At 46.7% G+C, this 24,079-nt stretch overlaps 1 long non-coding RNA gene across 6 annotated transcripts; it reads right to left on the bottom strand.

The window, feature by feature from the left end:
- Nucleotides 1–414: 414 nt before the first annotated feature.
- Nucleotides 415–23,286, bottom strand: LOC308642715. 6 transcript variants are annotated; one of them, XR_014020610.1, is made up of 5 exons: nt 17,821–23,286; nt 10,778–17,720; nt 5,171–9,731; nt 4,209–4,799; nt 415–665 (listed from the first exon to the last, which is right to left on the bottom strand). It is a non-coding gene; the product is annotated as an uncharacterized lncRNA (long non-coding RNA). The 6 variants fall into 6 exon arrangements; XR_014020611.1 differs by having other exon boundaries at nt 6,542–9,731; XR_014020613.1 differs by having other exon boundaries at nt 4,209–6,680; nt 7,187–9,731.
- Between the last annotated feature and the right edge of the window lie 793 nt (nt 23,287–24,079).

The following is a 24,079-nucleotide window of genomic DNA, read 5'->3' as shown; positions in this document are numbered from 1 at the left end:
GGACGCAAACGAACCCGCCACTAGGGGCGCTTTGCGCCGCCGCTAAGCCGCGCCCCCGGCACCTGACCACGCCTCTCAGACTGCGCGGGCGCGGGCGCTGTCCCCGACGTCCTGAGGCTGGCGGGTGGGGACTGCTCTAGAGCGCTAGCACCGAGTCTGTCCCGCGGGGATGGGTAGCGCGTACGGAGGGGCCGCAGGTGATGCCAGCGGCGGAGCCTAGCAGTCAGACAGAACCTCCGTTCCCCGTCCGAGGTGGACGTCTCTGCCTGAGCGCACAGGGCTGGAGTGCAGGGCCGGAGGTGGGGGCGGGGCTTCAGGTGAGGCCCGGAGGTGTAGAGGTCGTTACGCGGGGCAGGAAGTCCAGGTAGCCCTAACCAGGAGCTGCGGGTGGATCAGGCTCCTGACGGGAATGGAGTGGGGTTGTGACTGCCCAGGATCACACCCCGAGCTCGATGTTCCAAAGCCTCAGACACCAGCTCATCCGCCTTGCAGTCTCTCCCAGCTCAGCCTGGTGTTGGAAAGAGAAACATGAAGGTCCCCACGGCAGAACAGTGACATCCTAGATGGTAGAAGGAAGCCAGGTCTGCAGCTCAACATAGAACTTACACTCTGGGCGCTCCACCTCCAGCCCCTTACTATGTAATCTTGTACTACCATTTTCTTATCTAAGAATGGAAATAATAGAGGTTACTCATTGACGTGAGAATTCAGTTAATGTATTTATGAAGCCTTTAGAACAAGGGTGTGGTGGAGGGAGGGAGGGAGAGAGGATAGTTAGTGGGTACAATTGAATAGGAAGAATGAGGTCTGATGTTCGCTGCACAGTAGGACAACACGGCAGCTGATAACAAATGAGAGGATTCTGAGTATTTCCAACAAAGAAATGATATTTGTCTTCATTGACATTTGATCCTTACATCAAATCCTTACCCTGATTTGATCCTTACACATTGTATACTTGTATTGAAAGACCACACTATACTCCCTAAATATGTGTGATTACTGTCAGTTAAAAATGTATTAAAAATTGGGACTGGGGATGTAGCTCAAGCGGTAACGCGCTCGCCTGGCATGCGTGCGGCCTGGGTTCCATCCTCAGCACCACATACAAATAAAGATGTTGTGTCGGCCGAAAACTAAAAAATAAATATTAAAAAATTCTCTCTCTCTCTCTTTAAAAAAAATGTATTAAAATAAAGCAGCACCTTTTGTGGAAAAGAAATTTAAACAGTGGCAAAGCACAATTTTGAGTCAAACTTGTGATTCAGATTTTTTTTTTTTTCAGAATTTCCAAATGCATCTCCTTGACTGAGCCTCCTACACGGAGAAGCTCAGAGTCCCAGCCTTGTACCTCACTAATGTCCTGGACGTCAGACAAACTTAGCTGAATGCTTACTACTGCCAAGCTTTTGCTGCTGTTGCTTTTGTGTGTGTGTGTGTGTGGTTGGGGGTGGTATTGGGGGTTGAACTCAGGGACACTCTACCACATCTACACCCTCAGCCCTTTATTTTTGAGACAAGCTCTCACTAAGTTGTTGAGGCTTGCCTCAAACTTGCAATCCTCCAGCTTCAGCCTCCCACCTCTATGGATTTACAAGCCTGTGCCATTACCCTTGGCCAGGCCTTTACTTCTGCTTTGCTCCCTACCAGAAATCCTCTTTCTTCCTCTTGTTGAGTTTCTGCCCATACTTAGAGGCCAGGAGCTGAAGGGAAGGTAGTGACTTTTTTGCCTGAGGCACAGATCCAGGGGCTGCCTGATTGCCCTAATGTGGGGTCTGTGATTAAGAACTGGTTTGTGGGGCTGGGGATGTGGCTCAAGCGGTAGCGCGATCGCCTGGCATGCGTGCGGCCCGGGTTCGATCCTCAGCACCACATACAAAGATGTTGTCTCCGCCAAGAACTAAAAAATAAATATTAAAATTCTCTCTAAAAAAAAAAAAAAAAGAACTGGTTTGTGGGGGCTGGGACTGTGGCTTAGCGGTAGCACACTTGCCTGGCATGTGTGAGGCACTGGGTTGAATTCTCAGCACCACATATAAATTATTTAAATAAAGGTCTATCAGCAACTCAAAAAATAAAAATAAATAAAAAACTGGTTTGTGGCTCAGTGGTAGAGCACTTGCCTAGCAAGGATTTCAATTCTCAGCACCACATAATAATAAAATAAAATAAAGGTATCGTGTCCTTCTACAATTGAAACAAACAACAAAAAAGCAAACCACTGGTTTGTGGAGTTTTTTTTTTTTTTTTTCATTTCAGGAATTGAACCCAGATGTACTTAACCATCAAACCACATCCCCAGCCCTTTTTAATATTTTATTTAGAGACCAGGTGTCCCTGAGTTGCTTAGGGCCTTGCTAAATTGCTGAGGTTGGCTTTGAAACTCAGGATCCTCCTGCCTCAGCCTTCCAAGCCACTGGGAATACAGGTATGTGCCACAAACCCAGTGGTTTGTGATTTCTGCTGCTCCCATAGCATGCTCAGTGTCTCACCTTGAGCGGCTCCCCCCACCATCCTCACCCCCCCATCCTACCCATGTAATCCCCAGGCCTACTGTGAGGGCTATAGTGACACCCACCTTGGTCCTTGGCATTTTCAAAGAGCCCTCCCTGCCCCCACAGCGGATGGTGGCTGCCTCAGCTCCAGCTGTGGTCTGCCCAGTGGAAACAGACTCTCAGGGAGGGCATGTGACTCAAGCCTGCAATGGGGCCAAGATAGGGGCCTCTGTCTTTGTAGAGCTAATCCACACTGTTTGGTGGGGGCTTCTCAGATGGCAGTAGTGTCAAGTACAGGGAAGACCAGGTTCGTGGATGTCCCCCCCACCAGGCCTGTGTTCTTGGCACTGACCCCCCCCCTTTCCCATCCCTTTTTGTGGTGTTTTTTTTTCTTTTGATGTTTGGTTTGGTTTTTTGATGCTGGGGATCAATCCAGGGCCTTGTACATGCTAAGCGCACTCTCTACCTCTGAGCTCCAGCCCCAGCCCACCTCCTTGAGGTTTCTTAACTCAAGGACATGTAGTATGAGAACAACCAGGCTGCGGAGCCTGCAGATCTGGGTTTGATTCTGCCGCTCATTGCTGGTGTGACCTTGAGTCGGTCACTTGGCTTCTCACAATCTCCTCAGTTTTAGCAACATAGATGTACCACATCTGACCCCAGACAGCTGTGAGAGAATAAAATGAAAATGAACCTGAAGTCCATAGGACCCTATTCCTTGTTTCAAAGGTTAGCTGATCCTTCCCAGAGTAAAGAAGGGAAAGACCAGCCTCAGAGGGTCACTCAAAGACCCACAGGCCTGGCTTCTTCATTTATGAGTTCATTCCTTCCCTCATTCCACATGCACTGAGCACCTACCAAGTGCCTAGTCCTGTCCTGGGATCAGGGTGCCAGGTGAACAAGCTGGTCCTGGCTCTAAACTTAGTGAAAGGGGAGTTCTGGAGGTGCCTTAGCCAGGCAGGTGCAATGACCTCTGGACTCGGCCTTCAGCTGTGGGGGGATGAAGCCTGGGGGATTGGGTTACCATCTCTACCCTTTGCGGACTCCTCAGCCAACCTGCCCCACTTTGTGCCATGCTTCCAGATGCACATCTCTAGCCTGGTCTATGAGGACCACCTACAGCAACTACCACAGGAGCAGAGCGGGGACATCTGGGGATAGTCGGATGGATCAGACTCTGATCTTCGCCTTTTGGTGGATGAGGGAATGGGACTCTAGACTGGGCTGCTGTCAGGTACACAGCCCAGTAGTGCCAGGAAAGTGGAGTAGGCTGTCAAGTGACCTAAAAAAGTACCTGGAGGGCTGGGGATGTGGCTCAAGTGGTAGTGCTCTTGCCTAGCATGCGTGAGGCACTGGGTTCGATTCTCAGCACCACATAAAAACAAAATAAAGATATTGTGTCAACCTAGAACTAAAAAATAAATATTAAAAAAAAAGTACCTGGAGAGGGTGTGCAAGGCATAGATTAAGCCAGGCATGGTGGTACACACCTGTAATTCCAGCTACTCTGGACACTGAGGTAAGAGGATTGCAAGTCTGAAGCCAGCCTAAATGCTGTCTTAAAAAAAGATATATATATATATATACATATATATGTATATTTAATATATATAATATATATGTGTACACACATACACACAGATTATAAATCTAATCTAAATATACAAGTATAATTATATATATACAAGTGTATAATTTATTCAAACAGCTTACAAGGAAGATTCAGTGGTGAGAGGCTCTGTCCCTCATGGTGTCTTGCTAAGCAGTGCCTCCATCCCGAAGAGCACTACTCCAAGACAGTAGTGCCTCCATCCCTCTTGGCACCTTGTCCAGTGGCAGCTGGCTGATGTTCCTTCTCCAGAGCCCTCAACTCTGTAGTCACCACAGGAAGGGAGTTTTACAGGCTAGTTGCAGAAGTGATGACCTCATCAGTGCTAGCTGGCTTGTGTGCTTTGTTCCTTGTATGGCCAGCATTCCGAGGGGTGCTGCTTCCGGCGTACGTGCCAGCGAGCAGTTTTCTACAGCTAGCATTCAAAGGCAGTGTCCTTCAAGATAATACTTATGTAGACATCCTCCTAGGGCCACTGTCATCATTCCTTGAGTTGCCTATGGTCCTGGGAACGAAGGCACAGCTCAGGGACATGGTGTTCCTTTGTTGCTGTCTTTCTTTTCTTTAAGGATGACACAGCTGTTCTCCCTGTCTTCTGGAGGGATGAGGCAGGGCCCTCTGGGCCTCCTTCCCTCTGGTCAAGCAGGACACGGAGGGCTTCTCCACTGTTCTCCATTGAGGGGATGGGGGCTATGCTGGCCAAGGGAAGCGACATCCTGTCTGCTAGAGAATGGCTTCTAAAGTTTGGTCAAGCAGCCTGCATTCTAGCATCCCCTTAGATAGGTCCAGGGTGCTTCTGAGCTGGGGACAGGTTCTAGAACTACCTTCTGCCAGGCAATAGGCAGACCCAAGTGCTGAGGGGGCTGTCCTTCGTCTCTTCCACCCTCTGCTGTCACAGACTACCAGTGCCTGCAGCTGTAGTCCTGTGGGGAGGAGGATTGCAGTACAGGCTATGGATCTCACTGGGTTCAAATCTCACTCCAGATAGTGAATCCCCATCTTCTGAATGATGGTAAAAAAAATTCAGGTAAAAAACTCTGAAAGCTGAAATAACACTTCAACTTACCAGGCTGCCACACCCAACAACGGGAAATTGCAACTGTTGGCCAACATGAGGAAGCCCCTCACTCTGCTGTGGGAAGAGCCAGGTGGTGCAGAAACGGGGGCAGCATAGAATTACCATATGACCCAGAAACCCCACTCCAACCTGAAAACAGGGACTGGAACCAATGTTTGTGAATGAATGCCCATAGATGTCCTGTTCAGAATAAACTGTGGGAACAGCGCGGGGTTTGTAGCTAGTGGCAGAGCGCTTGCCTCGCATGTGTGAGGTATTGAGTTTGATGCTCAGCCCCACATAAAAATAAATAAATAAAAATAAAGGTATTGTGTCCATCTATAACTGAAAAAACCAAACCAAACCAAACCCAAACCTGCAGGCACTTCCAGGGTTCACTAGCTGGTGGATTAACTGTCTGTGGTCTACATGGCCAACGGCATAAGGACTGACACGCGTCCCTGTGGGTGAGGCTTGGGAAGACGATGCTAAGTGAAAAGCCAAACATGAAAGGGTGACTGCTGTGGATCCTGCTTACGTGAAGGACCTAGAACAGGAAGATCAATCGACTAGAGGTCACCAGAGGCTGGGGCCCCGGGCAAGGAGGTTGCAGCCACTAAAGCCCTTGAAAGCCCAGCCTAGGCCCCGGGAGGGCCAGGGTGGACAGAAGGAGCAGGTGGCCTGAAGAAGCCCTGTGCTTACCTGTGCCTCCCCTGGGAACCCATGTCCCTGTGGGTAGGGCAGCAGGGCCTGGAGCTGGAGCCGGGAGGAAGCAGGGACGCCGCGGGGACTTGAACCCCGGCCCAGCTCGTGGGCGTGCCACCACCAGCGCCTTTTGCTTTTTCCTGCTCACTTTCTCACAGACTGAAAGGTGAAAAGCAAAACCTGACCGCGGCAATGAGCCGCGGCCAGTAAAAGAAACACCTGCGGCGGCTCTGCGCCTCCTCCCGCCCCGGCCCACCTGCTGCCTGTCCTGATACCCCTTCACCCCTTCGGATGGCGCAGCCAGGGCACGTTTGTCCCCCAGCCTTAAGCCACATGCATATCCCAACTGAGGAGCACATGAAGTTAGACCAGCAGTGAGCCACAGATCACGGGACTGCCTCAGCACTGACAAGGTTGTATATGTACTCAGATGTTTCCAGAAAGAGCCTAAGAAACTCACTGTGGTGGGACTGAGGTAGGCAAGGGGAGAGGGATTTTACTTTCATTTCACACCTTCTTCGTGGCTTGATTGCTCAGAATTAAAGGCAAGAATCTTTTCATCCCCAGATCAGGAAATCTAAGAGCTAAGGGAAACTTCAAGCACTATCAAATGCATACGGTCCTCCAGGTCTGCTGGGCCCTGGCCACCTGAGGTCGTCACACAGACATGCCCACCTGCCTTCCATCCTGAGCTTTCGGCCACCGTCGGCTGCGGATTCCTTCCCGGAAGTGCCATCATTTGAAAGTGAAGTTGGAAGCACAGTGTCCCCACCAACTCTCTCCTCTTACTGGGCTCTGACCTGGAGTATGAGTTCTGGGGAGGATGGGTTCAAGTCACCAGAGCCCCAGAGCCAAGAGTTACACAAAGCCAACCCTGGACCCTTGGCCACCCTGGCAGTCCAGGGCATGGGCACCCACTGCCGCAGCGCAGGTTCTGCCTCCCACAGCGGGTCCACAGAGCACCCCCATGGGCCCTGCAGTCCTGTCAACTGGGAGGCAGGATCCCCTCCCGTGAACCCTGGGGAGATTAGAAGCTGTGTCTCAGTCAGGTCCAGATGAGAAGTGGAGGCTCCAAGGGGCTGTAACCTGCCCGGGGCACACAGTGGTCAGGCCTGGCCGAGAACTGGCTCCTCGACTCTTCCCCAGGAATCCAGGCAGTCGGCCACCTCTCCCTCCCGCCCTCCCACACATGGGTGCCAAGGTCTGGGGCCTGCCAGGTGTGCTGAGAACCTGCAGGCCCGGCCTCCCTTCCCTATTTCTCATGCCCCATCTTCCCTCGCAGCCTCCCTCCCAAACACACCACGAAACACAGGCACTTACTTATCGCAGCGGCAGAGAGGAAACGAGCACAGCCAGACAGTCCCAACCTGATGAAGCAAAAAGCTCTGGCCTAACAAGGCCTCAGAAATGGGGCTTAGAACATACTCTGCAAAGATGAGCAAAGAATTACTTCAACAGGTTAGTGACAGCCCTCAGGTGTGTCCCGCAGGAACCCCGAGGGGATCTACACAGGGAGACAGGCCACAGCTGAGGGGTCAGAATGAAATGGCCCCAGAAACCACTGCACACTCAAGTCCCTGGGCAAAGGGAACAGTGGCACTGGTGAGGCCAGGCCAAAACAGCAACCTCCACACCTAGCCCCTCAGGACCATCAGAGGCGCCAGGGAAGCCAGCAAGAGCCCGGCAGCTGCCCCTTTCCTCTGGCCAGTGGAGAGCCCAAACCAAGAGCAGGCTTTTCGATATACAAAGGGATTTGTGACTGCACCATTTGTAATCACAGAGTGCTGGCACTGGCCCTCATTGCCCCATGGTGGCAGTGATAGGTCCATACCCTGATTGGTATGCCCTCAATCAGAAAGGTAGGCCATTTCAGGATGAGTAACTGGGTCCCCAACATATGCCTCCTACCTGAGGTAGAAAAAAGCAAACAAACAAACAAACAAAAAACCCCAAAAATCTTACCAATCATGACTGTAAAACAAACACACTTACAGAAAGAGGTTAGTTACAGCTACAAAATTCAAGTTGAAAATAGCCCCTGCAGGTATTTCAGTCCAATATAATGAGTCCTGTGTGTGTCCACGCGTGGGTGTTATGCATGTGCGCACATGAGTGTGCGTGAGCAGGTGCCAATTTATACCACCAACGCCAGATGCGGTGACTTCCAAACAGAAAGCACTCCACAGGGGGCATCTTTTGTGTTGCTGGGAGTCTTGATGGACCAATAATGCTGTGTCAGAACACAGGGAGCAAACTAGAAAGCCCCCTTGGGAAGAGGCGCAACCAGAGGAGGTGGAGGGCGCAGCCGCACATCCCTTACACAAGCAGATGGTGGAAATGGAATTTGATCCAAAAACTGATCCAGAGTGGACTGTGACAGAGAATACCTTCTCAACTGCCACAGAACATTTATAAAACTTATCATATCTTAAGCAATGAAGAAAAGGAGCCATGTTTAAAGCAGAAGAAACTATACAGGCTGCTTCCTCCAATAACCAGTCATTAAGCAGAAATGGACTATAATGTGAAAAACCCAAAATTACCAAACACTTGGAGATTTAAAGTATGCACTTAATAAGGCCAAGCTCACATCAGCACTGATACCACAAACACAGCCACAAGAACAACAAAATATCTTACTAAATACAGAGGAGAAGCCGTGGGTTTACCTGGATCTCATAGGGGCCACAGGCTGAGGGTTGGCCAGCCCCAGTCCACCTCACCTTGCACTCCTCTGGCTCCAGTGAGCCCCTCACAGCTCACCGGTTTGCTCAGGCTCTGCTCTCAGCCTGGAGTACTCTTCCTTCCAAAGAGGGTCCAAGGGCTCCCGTGGGGAGGGCTCTGTTCTCATTCATGGCTGGGGATTGACCCAGGGGTGCTCTACCACTGAGCTATACCTCTAGCTTCTTTTTAATTTTACAAGTTGCTGAGGCTGGCCTCAAATTGATTATCCTTCTGCCTCAGCCTCCCAAGTAGCTGGGATGATAGACCTGTGCCAATGTCCTGGCTGCTGTTCACTCCTGGTTTGTGTGACCAACATCTGAGCCTAGGCACCATGAGAACAGGCACCAGCCCAGTGTAGCCAGGAAGGACACAGATGGAGTGACCATTTAAAGATGAAACTGGGGACTGGGGTTGTGGCTCAGTGGTAGAGCACTCGCCTAGCATGCATGAGGCACTGGGTTCGATCCTCAGCACCGCATAAATGTAAAATAAAGATATTGTGTCCACTTAAACCTAAAAAATAAATATTAAAAAAAAATAAAGATGAAACTGGTCTGAGGCAACTACAGTTGGCTGTTCCTTTGCTGGGTGCTCTGCATGCCTTTGAAGGCCTGCCACCCAGAGGACACCTTATATGCTCTGGGTGGCTTCAGCAGTCCCCTCAGGATGCTTCACACTCTAGTTAGGGGCCCTGACTGCCACCATGGGACTGAGGGTGTGGTGGGCTGATGCAAGGCTGCCTATACCACAAACTCCACTACGAGCCTTTACTCCCCTCTGGCACTGTCACAAGCCTGGATATGACAAACCAAGCTGCCAACACTACCAAAGAAAAGCAGAGCTGCAGAGCTGCTTGTTTTATCTAAAGCAGCTTTTTCAAAAAGGCCAATAAAATAGAGTTCTTGAAAGTCTATTCCAGACCAAAAACTAACTAACAAAAACTAGGCATAAAAAAAGTTGAAAAAGCTATTCCTGAGGAGAATATTAAAGTAGAAAAAGATACTCTGCACTAACATACATGAAAAAGGCGATTTTCGGGCTGGGGATGTGGCTCAAGCGGTAGTGCGCTCGCCTGGCATGCGCGGGGCGCGCAGGGTTTGATCCTCAGCTCCACATAAAAAGATGTTGTGTCCACCGAAAACTAAAAAAAAAAATATCAAAAAATTTTAAAAAAGAAAAAAGGCGATTTTCTTGAAAAACAAAACTTGAGAAATTGACTTGTGATGAAATAGAAATACTGAGTAGGGCTGGGGATGTGGCTCAAGCGGTAGCGCGCTGGCCTGGCATGCGTGCGGCCCGGGTTCGATCCTCAGCACCACATACCAACAAAGATGTTGTGTCCGCCGAGAACTAAAAAATAAATAAATAAATATTAAAAATTCTCTCTCTCTCTCTCCCTCCTCTCTCACTCTCTCTTTAAAAAAAAAAAAAAAAGAAAAAAAAGAAATACTGAGTAGCCCAAGAGCCCTAGAACTACTTTCAGAGAGCCACTGAACCTCCACAGTGTTGGCCACTGTTCCCGGACACTGCAGGGTGTGGACTGCAGGGAAGGCTGGGGACCTGCCACAAAGAGACAGAGATAGCTGCTGCCTCCCCCGCTCAAGCAGGGTATCCACATCACACAGACCTAGCTGCTATTCTTCTCCCCACCTTATCACTGAGGAAACCTTCAAGAATAAGAAATTCAGATGGGCCCAGCTACTCAGGAGGCTGAGGCAGGAAGAAGGTTTCAGCCCAGGAGTCAGGGGACAGCTTGGCCAAAGTTAGCAAGACTTTATCCCTTAAAACAAAAGGATTTAGCCCAAGTCCTGTGCTACTAAATGGCAAAGAAACCTAGTTGCTTGGCCAAAACCTGAGTTTGTAGATGCTGCTCTTAGGATTATCTCTCTGGATGTCCTGATCCCAAAGCCTGCTCAACAGCAGCCTGAAGCCCAAGGGGACCTTGTAATTCATTACAAACCTCCAGGTCCAGGAGTGGCTTGGATCGAAAGTCATAGGAGGGCTTATTATTCCATTAGTATTAATGAAATCATTAATAGTTCATTAGTTGAATTAAAATCATTGGAGGATGAAAGAAAAACCCTTTATCTCAAAAGATTCACGGAAGGCTTTTGAATAAATTCAATATTTCTTATGATTTAAAAACAAATAAAAAACTCCAGAGCAATCTAGAAAACAAATGGATACCTTGTCCCGTAATCCAGCAAGAGTGCAGGTGACATCGGTGACATCAGAGACGAAGGACACACCTGAGCAGTACTTCTCTTCCATCCCGTTTAAGGATCACCACAGAATGGGACAAAGTATTTGCAAGTCATGTATCTGATGAGGGTCTAGAATCCAGAGTTTATAAAGAGCTCTTATAATTCAATGATAAAATGACAAACACCTAATTAGAAGGTGGGCCAAGGCTCAGCACAGACACTTCTCCAGAGAACATATGCACATGCTAACAGCACATGAAAGGCGCTTGATATTGTCTGTTATCAGAAAAATGCAAATCAAAATTACATAATACCATTTCATGCCCATTACGATGGTTATATTTAAAGAGTCAATAACCCGTGTTGATGGGAATGTGGGGAATGGAACTCTCACACGACTGCTGCCAACGCAAAGCAGTGCAGTGGCCCTGGAAAGCAGCTTGGCAGTGCCTCAAAATTACACACAGGGTTACTCTGTGACCCAGCAATCCCACTCCTACCTGTGTACCAAGGAGAGTTGAAATCACATGTTTACATAGAAACTTTACACAAACGTTCGCAGTAGCACTGTTCATAATGGTCAAAAGAAACCGTCCAAAGTCCAATGGAAAAACACAATGCAGTTATCAATAATGGAGTATCCTTCAGCTATGAAGAGGAAATTAGTCCTGTTACATGCTACAGGCGTGACCAACCTTGAAAATATCATGCTACGTGAAATAATCAGACACAGAAAGATGCATGATTCCACTTACATGAGGTTCCTAGAACAGGCAAATTCATAGAGACAAGGTAGCACAAAGACGACCAGGGCCTGGGGCAGCAGGGTGCGGAGCTTCCGCCTGGGCTAACGAGGTCTATGGCTGCACAACCTAGGGAGTGAGCAGACCAAGACCCACCAACGGGGCACTTGAGGGGCATGAGCTCTATGGTAATGTAGATTATACCCAGATTTTTAGAAGGGAAAATAAAATTTATTTGAAAAGGAAACTTTATATTAACATCATAAACAAAAAGCTATATTAACATAAACGTATAAACATTAACATGTGAACTATCAGCAGATGGCAACTCATTTGTGGACCAACAAGACAATCACCCTCTGGGCAACACGAAACAGGCCAAGGGGGCTCATATGCAGCCCCCCGGGCCCCAGCAGGACCCTCGTCCTCCATCTGCTGTCAGATCCCCCTCGTGGGTCAAGTGGGAATGAGACCATGATGCTCATGGCTCATTAGTAATTACGGCCAATTCCAATAAGACAAGAAGAGATGCAAGAAAAATGGAATAGTTCCCGTGGGTGACACAGTCCCCAGAGAACAGTGCTAAGTCCATGTCAAGAGGCCAAGTACAATGCCTGCATTATTTCATTAATCCCTATCCCACTCTGAGGTAGGTCATGATCACCCCTTCTTACATATGGGGAAACTGAGGCCAGGCGATGTTCAGGTGGTAAGTGGGAAGGGGTGGTCTCACGGTGGGTGCCAGTTGACTTGAGAGCCTTTCAGTTTTAGCTAAGATGCTGTTTGTGCTCCACTACTGAGCTATGTCCCCACCCCAGAAACTTTAACACATGCAACCACAATACAAAACATTCAGTTTAAGGAACAAACTTCATAAACCTGCATAACCCAAATAAAAATCTAAGACTCCAAAGGAACATTAAAAAAATCATCCTATTCTGAATGAACAGGCAACTTCTTCATTCTTAAATGGAAAATCTTAATATCAAAATATGTTTATAGGGGGTTGAGGTTGTGGCTCAGTGGTAGAGCGCTTGCCTAGCATGTGTAAGGCACTGGGTTTGATTCTTAGCACCACATATAAGCAAATAAACAAATAAAAGTCCATCAATAACTAAATCAAGTGAAGAAAATTAGTGAAACACTGGTCTGCTACAGGGAAAGGCAGCTGTAGTGGAACAGACTTGAAAGTCCAGAAACAGACTTAATTGTATTAATTTGCTAATGATTACCAAGCAGCATTTAAAATCAGCAAAGTAGAATTATCAGTAAACAGTGCTGGGGAAATCAGTCATTTTGAAACAACCAAAGTAGGTTCCTACCTCATCCTGTGCTCCAAGCAACTTCCAGATGGATTAGGTTAGTGTCCAAGGGAACCAGAAGAAATATGGCAGAACACAACGTAGGAGACCATTCTCATGAAAATTGAAGAATGTGATTACAAAATTTAACAAATTAGCCAGATCCAACACACAAAATTAAAAGGCAAACCACAAACTCGAGAAACATTTTTGTAGTATACAAGGCTAACGGGGTCCCCAACACAGTTCTCGCCCAGCAGTAAAAGCACAGGCCCACACACCAGGTACTCACCGCTTCTCAGAATCAAAAAGTGCAAATTAAAACACAGACATGCGCAGAAGGCCTGGGTTCCACCCCCAGCACCACAACAAAACAGAAAGACAAAATGCTAATGTTATTTCTGCCTTAAAACCAGAGAAGATAAACACAAGGACAGGGTAGGCAGGAGGATATGGCTGAACCCCTCTGTGGGGCGCTTGGCAACCGAGTCGAAAACCTCCCAACTGTTCAGACCATCTGGACCTGGGACTGCGCTGCTAAGCAAAAGGCCATCTTCCCTATCGGGAAATCCTATCAGGAAAAAAAAAGAAATCCTATCAGAAATAGAACAGGCTCGACCTTGAAAGGAGGAGAAGCGCTGGCCACGCCAGCCACACGGGGCAGAGGTTCAGAAGACAAACCCCCCCGAATGTGACCTTGGGTACAATTTCTGGCTTTGCATAAACGTACAGGCATTTTTAGCAGGACAGCGTGAATAGGAGCATTTCAACTGCAAAGACCACTCAAGATGTTGACAGTGTTAACAGCACTAGTAACCATTACCCAAAATAAACACATAAGTGGTCTGTGTGAATTATCAGTAAAGGGTCCCGGAGGCAGACAGACCAAGGCCAATATCACTCACCACGGCTTTCCACATAATATGAAGGCAGATTAAAGCACTGTGAGTACAGGGAAAGACATACCTTATTCTTGCACAGAAGGAATATCATGAAGACATCATAGGGAAGGTTCAAGTAATCATGCAAGTCTAGCCGGGAATATTCGGGAAAGTGCAGTCAAGAGACAGGGCCACCCCCACCATATATTAAAGCATAGAGTACAATATTTAAACTTATGTGGAACTGCACATGAATAGATCAATGGCCATCAGCTGTGTCAATCACTAAATGATATGGAGACTAAAGGCTAAGCACTTGGAGTCACTTATTGCCAAAATTAAGTCCAGATAGGTCTGATAAAAATAAAAGAAAAATCTTGTGCAGAAGCCATTAGATGTCTATAAATGAGCGTATACATATTTACAACTTTGGACAGCAAAATACCATAAAACTCAAATATCAGTGAGAATAGGAAAGTATTTGCAGCACAAATGATAAAGGGTTTAATTTCCTTAATATATAGAGAGCTCTTATAAACCAATAAGTATATAGTCCAGTAGAAACACAAATAGGAATTACAATTAAATACCAATTTTTAGCACCACAAACCAAATTTGAGAGCACAGAGTTGGTAAAGAGCGGGGAAGTATCAGCTGGAACCACCTCCCTAGCAGCATTCATCATATCTGGAAAGGCACAGGGACCAGGCCCCAGAATTCCTCCTAGAGAAAACTTTGCCCCAATGATATACTTGCCCATGTACATGAAGGCGCAGGCAGGTAGGCAGATTTTGTAAAGCCTGAGAAACACTCAAAATGCTGGAAACAACCTAGTTGCACCCTAGAAGGGGTGGCCACAGTTCACACGGGTGTTGAAGGACCAAGAGAGAGCCGGTAGACACCCGATTCCAAGTCAGTTTGTGTGCTATGCTTGTCCCTCCACAGCTTTATGCGAACACAGAATTCTCTGGAAGCTTCAGCGATAGGTCACAACAGCTGCCTCTGTGGGGAAGGCGGCCAGACATTAGAAAAGGACATCCCTGTCACCTACAGGGCTTGAAGTTTTAACATGAGCAAGGATTACTTTGAACATCTTCTACACATAGAAGTGAAATAAACTGGAGGAAACCAGCCGACTGTTTGCCTGTGGGGTCAACACAGGAGCAGAGGCGGAGGAAGGGCCTTGTTTTGACACACAGCTGTCACATCACAGAACAGCCAGCTGGTAGAGGCTGAGGAGCCCGAGAAACCCCAGCATCTACTTCTGGAGATGGTAAGGCTGCCAGGCCCAGGCTGCCCGAGAGTGCCCTGCTGTCCGGAGTCCAGTCCCTGTGACCTGTGAGGCGAGGGGAGCCAGAGCGCCTGTGCCCTCTCAGAGGAGAGTGTCCTTAACTCAGAAAGCCGCTGCAGTTGCTGAGCAGAGGCAGGAGTGCCCCGGAAAAGATAAATGACACAATGTGATCCTGCTTTTGGAAAGGTCACAGCCGCTTTCTTAGAATGTCTGGTTTTTGTTTTTAACCTACTTAGAGACAAGAGCTCCAGGCAGCAGACTCTGGACTTGGTCTTCAAGTTCCGACCCATCTCACAAAACTGAGGGTCCCAGACCCAGAAGGAGCTGGAGTGGGTGTGAATGCTGGGGCTGCCTGGCCCAGACCCCATGGCCTCCTGCACGCACTGTCCTGGGGAGGCCCAAGCCGGTGCACCCCAAGGAATTCAGAGTGCATCACGGAGCACTGCTTGCAATGGCCAGAAGGCCCTAGAAATAACCCTCCGCGCATCTGTGGGAAAGTGGAGAAAGTGTTGAGTGTACCAATTAGTTTCCAAAGGTCACCGTTCATCCATGACAGATTAAAGAGGGCAACTGGCAGGGTCTTAAAAAAAACAAAAAGGTTTTGTATGCTGAGTGCCAAAGAGGATATGAAAAACAGATACTCTCGTATTCAGGTATGCAAATTTGTATCTGTTCTGGAGAGGGACAGACCCAAATTCCATGTCTTATACCTGCCCTGAGAAATATTCAGGCATGATGCAAAGGGGTTGTGAAGGTGAGCACGCAGCACTGCTTCCAGTACCAAAAGATGGCCAAACAGCTAAATAACTCATAGTATGACCAGGACAAGGAATGTTATGCTATAGCTCAAAAGAATGAGGACAATTCTTTTTGTGCTCGTATGACTCTATTGTTAAGTGAAAAAAAGCAGGTCAACAGTGATATGCAGTATGCAGGACTAGCCCAACACTTTGATTGTAAAGGAACAGAAAGGTCTGGAAACCCAGCAAACGGGTAACTGCTAGAGGGGTCAGGGCACTGGGAGTGCCAACCTCATGAATCATGTCATGTTTTAATTCTGTAAAACAAGAAGGCATTGCGTATCATTCCTCTAATGACACTTAACAGAAAAGGAGTAACTATCACCATCAATAGGAGAACAGAGGAACTAACTGTAGAGTCACAAGATGGGCTCTGTCCAACAAGGAAACCACACGAAACGACATCACACCAAGTGGAACAAGCAAGTGGAAGATAAACTCAGGGTTCAGGATGCTGATTGCTCAGGCTGGGGCTGTGAGGAGGACACACCAGGGAAAGAGGAAGCTGCTTTCTCTACCATCCTAGCTCTTGTGTTGGCAGAAGGTTCAGAAATATTGCATTATTAGAAATAATCAAGGAAGCAAATAAGAGAGCCATATCATGTCATGAACCAGAGACTCCGAATAACCCAGTTGTGTGTTCTCAGCTCCAACAAGGGAGACAACGTCCCTGTCTTAAGGAGGGATGCTTACTAGAGTTTAAAACATAACCAACAGTAATAGTCGCTGGGATTTGTTCTATTTTATTGGACATAACAACAAAAAATAGAGCCTAAAATTTCCAAATATGATTCAGACTCAGCCATCAGAGGCTCATGCTGGTCAACCCGGAGCAGAAGGGCAGAGAGCGCTGGAGCTACTCAGTACAAGCTCGCTGTCGATTTTAGCATCATAAATAACTGATGAGATGGAGCAGAGGGCTCAAGGCGCTGTGTTCGTGCTCAGCTACTGAAAGGGAAGTAATGAGAAGCAAATCTGGACTCGGTTACTACTACACTTATCAGACCGTTTTCAGGTTTTTGTATAATACATACTCTTAGGGCTGGGGTTGTACTCAGTGGTAGAGAGCCTGCCTGGCACATGCGAGGCACTGGGTTGGATCCTCAGCACCACACAAAAATAAAATAAAGGTATTGTGCCCGTCTGCAACTAAAGAAACATTTTTAAAAAGTATATATACTTATGCATCAACAAAAAGGAAAAATGGAGAGTAAGTCTGACAATCATGACTGGCAATTGCTTATCTTCCTAACTGTAAGAATTCACCATCCTTATGAAAATCTCTTGGTAAGTAGTCAAAAAATGGAAACAGTGTATCAAGTGGTAAAAAACTCAGACTAGCCAGGAATTACAGAAATACAGATGAAGACAATTAAAATACTTTTTAAAGTAGCATCAAATATGTTGTAATGTTGAATTTCGCAATGATTTCTTGGATGTGACACCAAAAGTACAGGCCACAAAAGTAAAACTCAAGTAAGGTAAATCTGATCACTTCAAAACTAAAAAGTTCTGTGCTGGGGTGTGGCTCAGCAGCAGAGAGCTGTGTTTAGATGAGGAGGTCCTGGGTTTCGTCCCCAGCACCACAAAACAAACAAACTAAAAACAGCTGTGCATCAGAGGGCTCACAAAAAGGCAATACTATGGAATGAAAGAAAATATTTGCAGATCACACAGCTGATAAGGGATTAATACCTGGAATACACAGAACTCTGGCAAGTCATCAATTATAATATCTCAAATTTTTAAAATGGACAGGACTTGAATAGACATTTCTTCAAATAAGATAAACAAATGGCCAATTAGCAAATGAAATGAAGCTCACATTACTAAGTATTAGGGAAATGCAAATCAAAAGCACAATAAAGTACGACCTCACATGCATTTACTGAAATAACGGAAAGCAGGATCTTGAAGAAAAAATTGCACCCCACGTCCACAGCAGCCTTATTCTCAATAGCCAAAGAAAGACACAGCCAGCCAAGTGAATAAACAGAACAGGAGATGCACACAGACATCACCCAGCTTCTTAAATAGGACGTTCTCACACACGTTGCAACCTGGACGAATCCTGAGCCCACTGTGCCAAGTGAGATAAACCAACCACAAAAGACAAACACCGAGTTCCTGCAGGAGGAATCTACAGTGGTCAAGCTCAGAAAGAATGGCTGTTGCCAGTACTGTGGGGAAGAGGGAGTGGCGAGTTTCGTGTTGCTGAGTACAAAATTTCCGTTTTTTGCAGGATGAGAAGTTCTGGACATTGTAATTGCCCAACTCTATTACACTTAATATATCAACTGTACACTTAAAAATCGTTAAGGCAATATATTTCATGTTATGTGCATTTTACAGCAAAAAATTTTTAAGGTAGCAATCAATACATAAAATTCAAAAAACCTGATGTTGGCAACTATGTAAGGAAACAGACATGCTCACAAGAGAAAGGGTGAAGAGTGTTGTAAAGCCACATCACCAAGGACCAGGCTGCACCACTCTGGAGAAGACGACACATGTACAACAAATTTGTGGAAATGCCAATGGCAGCACAATTTAAATCAGTCAAAACACTGTTTACCAGCCTGGGAGACTGGTAAATATCATACAGGATAAGAACAACAGAGAAAAGAATTCATTTGCTCTTTTACGATGCTGAGGTCATGGAATTCTTTGACAAGCTGACAGGGCTCTCTGCTACTCCATTATCCCTCTGATCCCAGAGAGAAGGAAGCTCTGAGGGCCAGCCACCACATAAAAGATTCCACAAAAACTCTACTTAGAGGTTTAAATGTAAAAATGAAACCACTCAATTGTCACAGGAAAATCAGATTAATATTTATATACTCACGGTAGAACAGATCTAAGCATAACAAGTGCAGAAATCACAGTGATTTGATTAACCTCAGAAAATTTTTTTTATATCTGAAATAAAAGTCAATCTAGTAACCAGAATTTTTTTGGTACCAAACAAAAGATCATTGATATCCTTAATAATGTAAACAGTATTTACAAAACAACTAACAGGAAAACAAGTGCTTGAAGAATGGTCACTCACACACTGCCAAAGGCCAGTCAACATGTGAGAAAGGTTCAATTTCACTAACAGGCAGAACAACACTCATGTCCAAAGGTAACATAATCTGGATCCACCCAAGCAGCAAAGGTTTTTAGTACCATAAATGCACTCTGTGGAGGAGTTGGTTTCCTGCTGTGAGAACACTGATTTAGAAAATGCCTCCCTGGAGGGCAACTCAGCAACATGAACCTAAAGTTTTAAGAAGTATAGTAACACTCATTCCCTTCTAGATATGTATTCATCTTGGATAAGTAACAACAGATGTGATAAAGTTTGATTTACATGGAACATCATCAAAACTTTTATTTCCTTGAGTGGAATAAAACAAAACCCGGGGACATAATCTGTAAGGTCATCTAAATGAGATTGTTTAAGTTAATACAGCCTTGCAAGAACCAGAACATTGTCAACAATGAAAACGATGCTTCAAACGACTCCAGGTCCACTACATATAAAGGAAAGAGTCAAACAGAATTCAAATATAATCCCATTTTTGAATAAAACACAGATATCTGATGCATAAAGACAAAATAAAAAGATAAACAAAAACCCAGATGCAAATACACCAGTAACACCTGTTAACTGAAGATTTTTCAATTTGTTTTTTGCCAACTTTATGGTAAACCCTTTTGATGTGAGAACAGTGAGCAGTCAGGAATGGGGAAGGTGCAGGTCAAGGTCAGAGGCCCCAGTAGGCAGGGCAGAGGAGGACACCCTTTGCTTCCCCTTGCCATTATGCACCGGTATGTACTGTATTTAAAACACTCCACAGATATCTGTGCACCTGTTTTAGCATCTCCTCCTTCGACACAACCCCACACCAGTGAGCACCAGGCAGGCCAGAGGCTAGCCTTCCTCCTCACCTGGCATTAGAGGTCCTTGCAGTCCCTCAGGATCAGTAAGACCAACAGAGGGTGGCCAATAGGGTGGTGTTGGGGGCAGTGACTGTCTCACCCCTTTTTGTAACAGGCCACTTCTCGGGGGGCTCCAGCCTGGGCGCCCAGGACTCAGTCCATACCTGCCCTCAGGCTACTTTCATTTATAAAAGAACTTCAAGTTCAACTTTGCTATTTGTAGACACCACTATTGCTCACAGCAGTGGCCCCCACTGGCAGTGCCAAGAGACCAGACGGAAGGCCTTCTAGTGGCACATGGCCTTTCTCTCCTGGGGGTTCTCAGTAGTGCTCAAGGGAGGGGTCACCAAGAGACCCTCAGGAACTAGGTAGACAGTGGCTGACCTGTAGCTCTCAACTCCCTGTGATCTGGTCCCAGTCCATCGGTCCTCTCCCTCCCTTGGACACTTCCCTCAGGGAAGGCCAGTGGTGTTCCATTCCAACTATTCTAAGCTGGTACACAGGACAGCACATAAAAATACAAGTGTCAGGATGAGTCACTGCTGCCACTTCCCCACCCAGGCTGCAGATCAGTTTACATGACACACACTCAAGATTTCTCCCCACCCATCAGAAAGCCTTGCTGGCTCAATAGAGCGCTTACATAAGCCCAAACTTTTTAGTCATGTACCAAAAGAGAACATGAGAATTATGTGCTTCAACAGATACATGCCAGCCTCCCAAAGAATGCAAACTAAATAAACACTTATTACATGTCCATTTTATTCTTATTTACAATGTTTTCCCCAAACAAAATAGATGCCATTTGAAAATATGACCAGAGAATGTTCTAGATTATAGTACTTTAGTACTATAAAGTACGTACTCTCCCACCTACACACTCATCTTCATGTGGTTCAGGATCACATTTGCACAAACATTACCAGCTCTCAACAGTGCACAACCCTCCTCCTGAGGCACCAGTTTGTACTCAGGACGTACCAGTTCTCTTTCAATGAAGATTACATTTGGAGCTAACTAGTGAACATGACTCTAGGCCTCAGTCTACAATCTGAGGACAGGGACACATCCACCTTCAGAGGTGACAGGACAGTCGGGCAACATAACAGCAATAAGACCATTCTAAGGAGTTTGGAACTCAAACCTTTATTTGTGCTGTAAAGGGGAAGAAAAATGGTTAGAAACCACACACAGAACAGAACAGCACGTACCTTACAAACAAGTACTTTAACCACCTGTTTTTACAGCTTTCATTACACAACAGCATACCCAGAAATATTTCCCCATAAGCATGACTAATACACTTTAAGTTCCAATGACAGTAATTGTATCACACCCAAGTCATCAGCTAAGAATTGAATTACCACACCAATGTATTTTTAAGCATAAAAAAAAGGAACCCAGAACACAGGAAAAGTCCTAAGGATAAAAGGTATTGGGTATTTAAAGTGTTCAAATTTAGAGGAAAAACAGGATAAAGCCCATTGGAGTTATTCTATCAATTCAACAAAATCAGCTCAGAAGCAAATCAAAGTTTCACAGGAGCTCTTACAGCCTGCCTGTTAAGCTGGCCCCTTCTGCCCAGTTTGCTTTTATTTCCTAAACTGGTTTTGATTGACATTCCGCGCCCCCCGCCCCAGTCCTGGATCATTTAAACTAAAATTACAATAGATTATTCACTAATAATTCTGATTGCTACCAAATATAGTAATTTCACTGTAACCACAAAAGGTTTTCCTTGTTACAATGACTGATTTCAAGACTATAGTTAAGTAAGCAAAACTTTTGCTATTATGGTTTTGACCAAACACAGAAGTCTATAAGGCACTTCTTATGAAACTCCCTTAAAAATCATTCAATCCCCACACCCTCTCCAAAAGCATTTCCATTTGACTCACTACAGTAACAATTGGAGACCATGAGGCATTGGGTGACTTCTGCTGGAACCATTGCCGCAGCCCCACCCAGGAGAACACATTCAATCCCCACCTTCTCCAAAAGCATTTCCATTTTGTTCAGAATTTTGAATCACTGAGATCTCCATGACAAAATATGAATTACAAACCCAGAAAAGTCCATATTAATCTCATCGTAAGTGTATACTTAAAATGTTTAAAAACTCATAATTTTGACACCAAGTTCCATGTCATTTTTCAAGTAAATATTCTTGTTTTCAGTTATACCTTCTCAGTCTTTCCCACTTTAGAGCAAAGCAAAACAATTTTGCTTTTTTTCTTGAACTTTCCTTGAAGTTCTAAGCACTTTTATAAAAATTTCCAAGCAACTTTCACTGCTTATATGCAACCATTTAACCAATAATTCACCATTAACTAGTGTTTTCTCCACTCACAAATTCTATGAAATTTCTCAGATCTCTGCCCATACTTTTCTCTCCAGAGACTTCCTCTCAACCCACATCCCACACCCTCATGCTCCCAGCACTGCATCCCCACCAGCCCTTGCCCCCCTGTCCGCCCCCAATGGGAATAAGAATACTCTGAGATGTTAAAAAAAAAATGGGGGGGGAATCAAATAACTGGACTGGGGTTGTAGCTCAATGGCTGAGCATTTGCCTAAAATGCCCAAGGCCCTGTTCAATCTGTAGCACCAGAAAACAAAACACCCAAGACCCACCCACTACTGGTGGGCCCACCATTCCCTTCTTGTAAGGTTCTATGCCATTAGAATGCCCAGACAAGACCCGCTACCAACACACAGCTCCTGGGCATGACCGGCTTGTCCCCCTCCCACTTTAGCTCAACACATGAGCCCCCACAGTTTGACAATCTACCTAGCTAACAAATTCCCTCTGCCTAAAGCATTTAAAATTGAACAGATCCTGCCCCCCAACAATCAAAAGCTTTATCATCACACTAAGAATTCCTCCGGCCAATGTGCAGACAGGAAGGCAGGTAAGCAGGTGGGTAGGTGAGAGGTCCCTGGGCTCCATCTCCAAGTGCCATCTAAAAGGCATCAGGCTGGTTGTTGGATCAACTTTAAAATGTTCTATAACTTAAGAATCTTCTGGAAGCAAAGTTCACAGCACAGAACTAGAAGGACCAGAGGCTCAATTTAGAAGACGCAGCATCTGAAAACCACCCCCAGGACAAGAGGGGTGCCTGCTGGCATTCCTGTGCCTGGAGGATGGTGCTGCTGGAACATTCAAAGATGATGGCCCCTCAAGACGATGCATCTGCTTTGGACTTGTGAACTGCCCCCACAAGCTCATCTGAAAACCTTAAGGGTTGGCCTCCTGAATACAGGGCTCCTGAGCAAGGCCTGGACACAAGGCACTGGAGAACTGCTCCTCCTCCTAAGCCTCTGGAATTCAATCTGCAGGCATCAACTTAAGCGGGCTGTCTCCTTCAGGGTCTCCCCTCCTGCACTGCTACGACTCACACTGGCGGGGCTCCATTTGTCCTGGTGCCATCTGCTCGCCATGACGAACACTACAGTAACAAACCAGGTCCATGAGGCATTGGGTGACTTCTGCTGGAACCACTGCTGCAGCCCCACCCAGGGGAGCACATTCAATCCCCACCCTCTCCAAAAGCAACACCAACCCACCCCCCAGAGGCTCCACCAGGAAGGCCTTTCCTTCTGCACCATTACCAACAATACCGAGTCCAAGAACACTCCTGCGACTTCACCAGGCTTACCAGACGACCAGAGGCAAGGTTTTAAGTGAAGGGATAACCTCAAGAGAGTTAGAGGGAGGAGGAGGGGTAGAGTGAGCTCACAGAAGAGTTTAGCATCGAACCTAGGGAAATCCAGAGGGGAGGGTACTGCCACCTGGAAAATAAAGGGTTGGTCAATATTGTCCCCAGACACAAGCAGCCTGCCTCAGCAGCCCCCAGTAACAGTTGGCAATGGCACATTGGATCGTGATCACTCCACAGGCCACCCTTCACCTCCTGGGCTCCACCAGGTGAGCCCTGTTTACATACCACCCTGGGCCAGAGCTGTCAGGCCCGCGAAGCCAAGTCCAGTTTCCTTAAGACCAGGCCTCCTCCCCAGGCAGGTTCACAACCCTTTGTCTGGAAAAAAACGGGGGCTGCTGGTTTTGACAAGTTTCAAGCCGGCCCTCCCCGCCCAGCTGCGGGCCTGCGACCCTGCCTGCCAACGACCACCACTGCCTAGGCCGGTCTCCACCTCTTCCCGCCTCAGCCTGCCTTCCTCCTCCACGTTAACCAGGCCACTGGGGCCAGCTAGGCCCACGGAAGGACCTCGGCCTCCCGAGAGCTGCTGCGGCCTCGCGGGGTGCTATGGGCCTTCGCGCTGCAGAGCCCCCCACATCCAAGCTCCTTTTCAGCCCTCCTTCCCCACGCACCCCCACCCCTTC

This window comes from Spermophilus citellus, assembly GCF_964194105.1.
Source record: "Spermophilus citellus genome assembly, chromosome: 2".
NCBI classification, from domain to species: Eukaryota; Metazoa; Chordata; class Mammalia; order Rodentia; family Sciuridae; genus Spermophilus; species Spermophilus citellus.
Note: the sequence above shows the minus strand (reverse complement) of the source record. Positions and strands in the feature narration are given on the sequence as shown.